At 38.8% G+C, this 9,229-nt stretch overlaps 1 long non-coding RNA gene across 1 annotated transcript in view; it reads right to left on the reverse strand.

Annotated features, from left to right (window-relative positions):
* Window positions 1-103: 103 nt before the first annotated feature.
* Window positions 104-9,229, reverse strand: part of LOC112161973 — a 12,782-nt gene continuing 3,656 nt past the window's right edge. The window contains exon 3 of the long non-coding RNA XR_002921983.2: window positions 104-686. This is a non-coding gene — a long non-coding RNA (uncharacterized LOC112161973). The remainder of the gene's footprint in view (window positions 687-9,229) is intronic.

Consider the following 9,229-nt stretch of genomic DNA (forward strand, 5'->3'; position numbering starts at 1 on the left):
ACTCGAGTCCAAGTCATGTGACTCGAGTCCCCACCTCTGGATACCTCAGTAAAATCATGTGGTGCCTCTAACATTTAATTGACAGCTTCTCTTGAGCTGCTTTCAGTGGAAGAGGTGTGGACTTTCAACAAACTCTCTCATGATTGGCGACAGTAGTTCCTTTAAAAACGTCACTCAGACCGACTCGGACCAACCCCCGTCGACTGGTTTCAAAATGGCGGCTTTGGGCTGATTTTGCAAGGGCCGGAGGTAGGGCTTTTTCTATGGATGCCATCAACATCTCGCTTTGTCCAGTGAAATAACATATGTCTATGGTCACAACTGAAAGCTTTTTAAAATGATGCATTTTCATCTAAATATTTAGAAGTACTGTCAGCTTTAATCTTTAATTATTTTATCTATGTTCTCTATTATGAGAGAAATTTTACAAGAACATCTTAAAAAACATGATTTTCTTTGGACCTTTTATGGGTTTAAACAGATATTCAATAAAAGAGTGTAGCAGGTGGGCTTCATCCAGATGGAACTGGGGGACAGGTGGGGATGTGAGCTGAGCCAGAGCCGAGGTCCACGGCCAAGAACCGGAGTGCAGACATTCCTTCATCGAGATGGAACTGGGGACAAGTGTGGGCGCGAGTCGAGCCAGAGGTGAGGTCCACTGGCCAAGAACTGGAGCGCAGACATTCCTTCATCCAGATGGAACGGGACGACAGGTGGGAGGGGAGAGAGAAAGAGAAACAACACATGAATCACACTGCACCAAACAGAACAAAATGAGTATTCATTTAGTCATTATAAAAGTGCCTTTAAGGTAGAAAATCTGTGACAAGATGCATGTTTTTGTAGATTAGATAACGATGGCATGCATGTACTTTGTTTTATTCTATATGTATGTTGTGATCATTTCTAGCAAAGGTAATTACAAGCCAAACCAAATGTGTTACATTCTCCTCCAAGCAGGCCATCAAACTAATTTGTCAGCCTATATGCTGAGGTCAACGACAACCCAGTACAGTACAAGTTAAGCCCGTGAGTCATAGCTGTCTCCACGTGTTCACAACTTCTAATACTGGGATGTAAAGAAGCCGAGATCAGAGATTTACCAGCTTTATGGAAACAGCGCTATATGTCACTGCAGGAATGCAAGCAAGTTAAACGTAGATGCAGATAACTAAAGAAAAAGTGATCAAGTGCTTTCTCTATAATTAGTGGAAAGCCTATTTGCAGTTTGATTTAGTAATTAATGATTACTCAAACAGTGTGCTTCATGGTTCTCGTACAGCTGATGGCGATAAGATGACTCATTAATAGTGCCATCCTCCAACACAACACTTCAAAGATGCTGGGAGTGGCGTCCTTCCACTCCGAGCTTCTGCCGACGAGGCTGTGCTGTAATCATAATTGTTTCGAGATCAAGAAGTCCGTAATTAATTTGCCTATCTGGGAGTTCAGCAACGAGGTATGATGGTTGCTGGTGCAGAGGAGTGAGCGAGCTTACAGTACGACTTACTCAGACAGTATCTGAGCGATAAAGAACTAGAGAGAAAAAACATCTTGTAGTGGTAAAGATGTTCGGCTGCTGGTCCTTCACACACGCCGGCGTGGTGTGTGTGTCAGCGCAGCCCCATTGCGATGGAATTGAAATGCCATAACAGCGACAGGTTGTCCGGCTGCTTCTCTCCACTTAATAGTTCCACTGCGGTGGTATTTAATGCAATGCCCTGGCTTTTTAAAAACTACTTAAAAGAACGCACGTAAATCACAGTGTGCAGAAAATGACCGTCTTAATGAAAACAGTGTTCCTTCAACACTGCCCTGCGGGGGGTTTGGGACCTAAGGGAGTACTTGGGAATGCGGGGACCACAGGGTGCAGAATAATGACCACACAACCTGGACTGCTGAGCACTTGTTATGCAAAAGAGGCTGGACTGGTAGCCTTAGGGCTGAGATGGGAGGGCAGAAACATACATACATAAACATGGGGAGGGGACAGCTGTTCCCTAATAACGTCTCCGTAAATGGTGCCCGAAGCAATTAAGGTGCCCAGCAGGAACGAGAAAAAGACGTTGAGCCAGCTTAGGGTTTTTGAAAGTCGATTTCTTAAATAAATTTGGAAACTCGGAGAAAACTACTATTGCTTGAAATAGTGTTTGTTTAAAATGTTTCTTGCCGACAAAATCCCCAAGTTTACTTATATTTTAAGAAGCTAACTTTATATAAATGGTTTTATGGGATTCCCTTAAAGTTCCATGTAACATGTATGTGTGGCATTTTTCTTATGAAATAGAACAAATATAATAAGAAATCATTTTGTTTTTGCATTTCTGAGTATTTCTCCTTTTAAATCAAACTGTCTTGGACAGACTGTTTGAATGAATGATCTTCTTTCCATCAACAGCTCTGCTGCACATGCACTAAACCCTCATCTGTTCCTAGTGTCTAGTTCAGGTTCTGGAGAAGAGAAGATGGTATCTTCACATTGACTGCAGTCAAATGAGCCGCCGTTCACATTTCTGTGGTCAAATCAACATCACTGGATTTTTTGTGTGAGTTTCATCCAATACTTACGGTAGCAGGACTGAGAACGCTGGAAAATCTCCACCAGACTCCACGGAGCTTCTTGATGTGACCACGGAAATGTGAACGGCGGCTCATTTGACCGCAGTTGGAAAGGATTGTAAATCAATGAAAGAGCATTTTGATGTTAGCTTTCATTATTTTATCAAGAACTCTGAGAAACCAATGATTGAATGTATTGATCACAGTCAATAAACATTGGAGAATTAGCTAAAAGAGTCTTTGGTGAACTGGAAGGAGAAAGAATCAGGATTTTGGAGGAAGTTCTGTCCATGAAGATCTGAGCTGACATCCGGATCAGAACCATATGACTAGACATAACTGATATTTATGGACATTCTTATGTAGCAGCGGTGAAGATTTATGCTAGCGAGACACAGGCTATGTCCGAATTCCCCCCCTGATCCGTAACTACAAAAAAACGATATAGTGCCCTGGATTTCAAAGGTAATTCGGACTAGATGCTCACTATTTTCTTTTGTTTAGCTAAAGGCCGGATGTGACATCACAGATTTCACTAAGGGAAAAAAACAAACAAAAATGAACATTTCACGACGTTATTTACGACTCCACTGTGTTCTGGTGGTGAAAATGTGGATGGTTTGTTCAAATATTACATTTAAACACGTTTTTTGGTTTGAAATTGTTCAACCGCAATGCATTGTGGTCTATATCTGCTAATCTAGTGACCATCGATGTACGCTAGTTTTTTGCAAAGACTTCTGGGAAAATTCCAGTACACTCTATTTTGGAATTAGTAGATTCAGACAGCACTACAAATGGCAAACACACTATAGAGTGATTAGGGGGGAATTTGGAAACAACCACAGAGCTACCATAATCAGGGGTGGAGCTCCAAAAGCCACGCCCCCTCAGAGGAGATGGCTTCAGATCAACATGAAAAATGGCTTTTTAAGACATTTAGGTTGCAGAATTTTGGTTTAAAACGACGTAATCATAATTAAAACACTACTGGAAAAAAATGTAAGTTAAAAAAATGTCTCTTTAACGTGTACATGGACATGAATATAATAAGATAGTTAATGGTGTGTGTTGGCGTGCACGTAAGAAAGGATTATACTTTACCATCTCTTGAAAAAAGTAATAAACAAAGATTGCTGCCAACATCATGCAACGATAAATATGATGATGATAGTGATGATGCTGACAGATTTGATGATAAGACAGCAGCCGTCGCTGATGATGGTGACAGTGATGCTTCCTTTGTGTGTGTGTGTGTGTGCATGCTCACAGCTTATTTTCTTCATTCTCAGATTGGATTCCAGTGCAAAGAGGTGTGTTGATAATCTTTGCAAGAATGTCAGGTGTGTGCGCTTCTGTGCGCGCCTCTGAGCGTTGATTACACCCTCCTCGCCAACATTAAGAGCCGACATTTCTGAAGTGTGTGTAATTATAGTGAGCACACAGCCTCCTAAGCATCCTGTCAATCTGAATCAGAATAAATCCACACAAGAACACATTTGTGCAAGCGAAAAAATAACACTATTGTGTTTGGAGTGTGTTGCTGCCATTCGTGTGTGTGTGTTGGATATTAGCGTTAGCATATCTGAGAGTTTGGCTTGAGAAACATGTCTGCACAGATCCCTTTTCATGCTGATGACAAACTTTGCTTCTGCGCACTCGCTCAGCACACCCACACCCGCACAAACTGACAGTTAGGTGTTAAACAAAGGGTATACCTGTTACGCTTTTCGCTTAAAGCTCAATTATGGTCTCAGTGGGTTTGGAGGCCCAAGGCCACAGCTGTCAAAATGTCCCGTCGTCTGAGAATTTTAAGTCATGCAAAGGGGAGGAGCGTCCAAAAAGTACCTGGCAACGGCGAAGCTTTGAAGGACCTTTTCAAATCCTGGATTAGGTTCAATGACAGTACTATTAAAAGTTCATTGTCGACTTGTTTTGAATGTAGTTAAAAAAGAAGAAAGAAAGCACTCTAAGCGCTATCCTCCAGATTAGAGAACCGCTCTCGTCTTGCTGGTTCCAGAACTGGTTTCTTCAAACTTTTCGGCTTAAACCCAAAGACACTTTCACAAGATGTTTCAGCTGTCACTCATTGTAGGAGCAACCGGGTAACTTTTGAAATAACAAATTGTATCTGTATGAAGTTCAGATCAAAATAAAATGATCGGAAAGCTTGATGTTGACCATTCCAGTCATAAAAAAGATCATCATCCCATCCTGGTGTCTAATAATTCCAGGAGTGACTATATATGGACAAGAAGGCGGAGCTTTAGAGAAATTACCTACAAACAAATACTTATTTGACACATTTGTATTACAAGGTCATAACAAATGATCACAATGCAGGAAAAAGTAGGTAGCGCCATTGATATGAAGCCACTGAAGCCATTAGAAAAATATTTATAACAATATTACTCTGCAATAAAAAAGTGATTATTTTATTTAGATTTATTTTGGTCATTTCAAATGATTGACTCATTTAGTTCATCAAACGCTTCATTTTCTACCATATCTGAGTAAGCAAAACAAGCAAACTGCTATTATGAGACTTTTTCTACGGTGGCCTTGAAGTACAAATCACACCAAACATATTAAAGATCATTTAAAAAGCAAAACAAAAAAAGCGTTTTTATATTTTAGGAAGTTCAATAAAAAATTAATTAAAAAATAAAACACAATTAAAATAAAAATATATCGTTATTTTTCCTTTTTTTTAATAATTTTATTTATTTCAAACAACTATTATTTTCTAAAATGTTTTTTTTCCTTATTTAGGAAACCGGAACAGGAAGCTACATCACTGATGATGACATTCATCTAAAGTTATTTAGCATAATGCTCCTGGATATGTCGCTACCTACTAGTAATACAACTTTTAATATTATTACACTAAAAAATAAATGACTTTTATGTTCTATAAACTAAATTTTACCATGTTAAACTCACATGATTTAGGTAAATCAGTAATGTAGTAATGTTAATTAAAACCTTTCTATAATTAAAGTTTGTATATATAAATATGTGTTTATTTAACGTGTGAACGTTAACCTGTTAACGTACACAATTAATCAAAAAGAATTAACGCAAATGAATTACAACTCGCGAAGCAGCAGTCTTTAGTTTTTCCTCACAGATTCAATTAGTTTTTGGAACTTTCATCTTGTTATTTTTTCAGTTCAGACCGCTTTTCAGAACACCATTTGATCCGTGGTCCGACACGTTGTCACGTTGTCATGACAACGCAAAGGGAAGCAATATAAATGCTGATCGACGTAGGTTAGATAAAGCATCAGTTCATCTTACCGCTCGTTTGTGTCCAGAAGATGAAGAAAAACTTTGTTTCAAAGAAGCCTGAGTATTTATACAAGCTGCATTTGTCATAAAATGAACCTAATAAATGTACCTAATAAAACAATGTTATTAATCATGATTAATCACAACTCAAAAATGTAATTAATCAGATTTTTTTTTAATTTGTTGACAGCCTTAATTAAAAATAAATGCTCTAAATGTGAAGTTTTGTGTGATAATTAAGTGGTCGACAAATACTGTCACAAAAAGAAAGTTAATTACGATTTATTTTTTTCCAGTTTGCGATTAATTCGTAATTTTTTTGATCAATTCCCGTCCCTAAATTCTAGTTTGCTAAAAGAACACAATACTTTATGATAATTAATTTTAAAAAAGTGAAAAATCAAACATAATCAACTCATCAATATTCCTTTCCAGTTTCCTATTTTTTAACATTTCCTTTTATTTTCTGGAAATTACTTTTGTTCTCCGAAATGTTTCATTTTAATTTTGTTCATTTGAATTTCTGAATTATAATGTAGTTGTATTTATTTATTTCGCTGTGATCTTTAACAGGTTTTTGCGCTGAGCGATTTGTTGGTGTGATTTGCACTTCCAGGCCACCGTACTTCTCCAAGTCTGAACGTAAAACCTCAAAACAGAAGAGGAAGAAGGTCTGTTACACATGATTTTTGTTTAAAAACGGGCACAAAATGAAATTAATGATGATTTTAAATGTAATAAAAAACTTTTTGGCAGTTTTTTCAAAGTCAGGATGCTTCTTAAAATAAAAAACATGAATTGTATTGATTTGTTTTCTCATTTTATGGAAAAAATATTTTTTCACTTTATCCCATTTATTTACAAACTGAATTGTGAAAAACAATGAATCTCCTCAGTTAAAAGTGAACTTTTTTTCTTTTATCGTAACATTTTCTTTCATTCTCTCAGCATTCCCTTCTATAGGTTCAAATCTTTCTGTCAGAAACTCGAGTTCTAAATTGTTGTTTGAAAATAGGTTATCTGCCCCTTGGACAGGCTTTTAATAATATTTTTGTGCAGGACGACAAAAGCTGTTTGTTCAATCTCCACACCTTCTCTGTAGGACGCAGCGCGTGTTAAACATATTCATGATGGAAAGCCCGGCAGCTGCTTGAGCTCCGTCACCTCACTTTCTCCCTCTTGCTATAAATTAAACAGGGAGATAGCAGGGAGAGGGTGCTGGAGACAGATAGAGAGGCGGAGAGTTAGCGGAGTGAAGTGTGAGCAATGTGGTAAATTACATTGTCAATTCAAATCCTGCCACTAATGCATCTCATTGTGTCTGTGTCGCTGTCATCCCGGCTGCTCAGTTATCTGTGTCAGTGCAGCAGCAGAGGAAGGCTGCCGTGTTAACAGCCCGGCAGAAAAGCGGTGCAAAGTTTAGCCAGCCAACATGCTCGGAGCCAGGCCGAGAGAGGGGGCAGCGCAGATGAAGCAGACGTGCTCGCAATGAAAAATTCATCTTTCCTGCATGAATTAATGCGAGCGCCTGCAGAGCTGTATCAGCTTAATTACAGCGAGCGCCCCGGCCTGCGTTCAGACACGGCTTCGTTCCTGCGTGAATTAAAACATCCCTGTTACCCTCCGTACTCGCATGCACTAAAACAACACGTGCACGGCTGCAGAAATGCACACCGCCCTGGTGGGGCTTCCACTCTCTTACCCCGCCTTTCCCTGACCAGTTCTCATTCCTGGTTCCTCCAAAATATTTGAAAATCAATTATCTCAACAAACCAGCTGTAAGGAGAGGGTGCCAGCCACTTACTCCTGAAGTGAATAACTTATTTGAAATTCATTATTGTGTTGAGCGCTGCGGCGGGGCCCTCCAAGACTCTGCTTTTCTCTCTCATTTTCTTTCTTTACATAAACTAACTACCGTGAAAGACTGATCTGTCCCCCCACCCTCACGGTCCTTCCTCTTTTCCTCTTGTCATGCAATTTTAACCAGCTGAGCTCCACGGACAGAAGCAGACAGAGATTCACAGAGTTCCCCTTGATTGGTTCACCTCATTTATTTATCACATGCAATCATGGGACGCCTGGAGAGGTTTTTTTATGGGTATTATTATGGATGCTTGAAGGAATGTGAAGGTGGAGTGATGAGAATGTTTATTTTGTTTTCTGTTGTTTCTTATTTTATTAATATTATGTAAAAGTGTCAAAAAAATAACAATGTGTGTGCTATTCTATTATTAAAACACATAAGATGGTGTGTCCCCTATAAAAAGAAACCCAATTAATTAGGAAAAAATTAGCACTAAAATGAGAACAAAAGCCACCAAACTCCAAAAAGCTGTTTTAAAGTATATCAATTAATTTTCAATCAAAATAAAATAATATTTTTCTTCAGATTCCATTTTATTGTTTTTCTCTTATGAGGTGGGATTCATCTGCTTCTGGTCCCGCCCTTTTCATGTTTTTGAACCCTTTGTGGCCCACTAGTCAAAAAGTTTACCCACTCTTGGCCTAGACCTTAGAAAATCAACTTTTTTATCGCTAAAGTGTTTTATAATCATGTGAAAATCATCCCTAAAGTGGTATTTTTGATCCACTCACATGCTCTCTGAGCACCAGCCCCATCCAAATCCACTAAACCGAGTGGGACCTCACATTGTGACATCACAAAGTGAGGAACAGCCCCTTCCAGGAAGAGTCAGCAGCTGCCAGCTCCGCCCCCAGGCTAAAACACACTCACACTGTCTCCGCTGAGCTATTGGTGATTAGCAAAACATTTTCATTTTATATCCACAATATGTACATCCATCTTTGCAAAGATTCAGACGTTATCGCAGACCGGCTCCAGCTTAAAGGGTAACCAAACTCTAAATCTACCTTTTTTTTTAGCTATTGACACTTTCTGTTGGTCATTGACACATTTTTGACAAATTAAAATAAACGTTTAATTCTTGAAGATAGACTCAAAAACCGCCATTGTGCTGCCCCCTACAGGTTAAAACAAAGTAATACATTTGAATTTATTGATTGGTTAAACCATTTCAGAAGCATCATGATCTGCAGCTCCAGTAATGATAATAGGCCCCACCCCTCTGACTGGAGTTTCAAATTTCAGCTGTGGGTGGAGTCAGCCTCCACCTTCCCTGTTTGGTGACCCTTTAACGTCATGAAATGGGTGACACCCACGAGGATTGGAAGGCGGAGGAAAATTAGGTTGGTAAATCAGCTTGTGAAAATAACTCACATTTCAAACATTTTTTCTTTAGTTTGCTAAAGGTAATATAGGATCATATATATGGACATACTTTACTCTGAAAAGCTTAAAAAATGGCCATTTAAAGATAAAGTACCTTTAGTACACTTGCCAAAAACTTTTAAAACAGAT

Source organism: Oryzias melastigma, linkage group LG15, assembly GCF_002922805.2.
Source record: "Oryzias melastigma strain HK-1 linkage group LG15, ASM292280v2, whole genome shotgun sequence".
NCBI classification, from domain to species: Eukaryota; Metazoa; Chordata; class Actinopteri; order Beloniformes; family Adrianichthyidae; genus Oryzias; species Oryzias melastigma.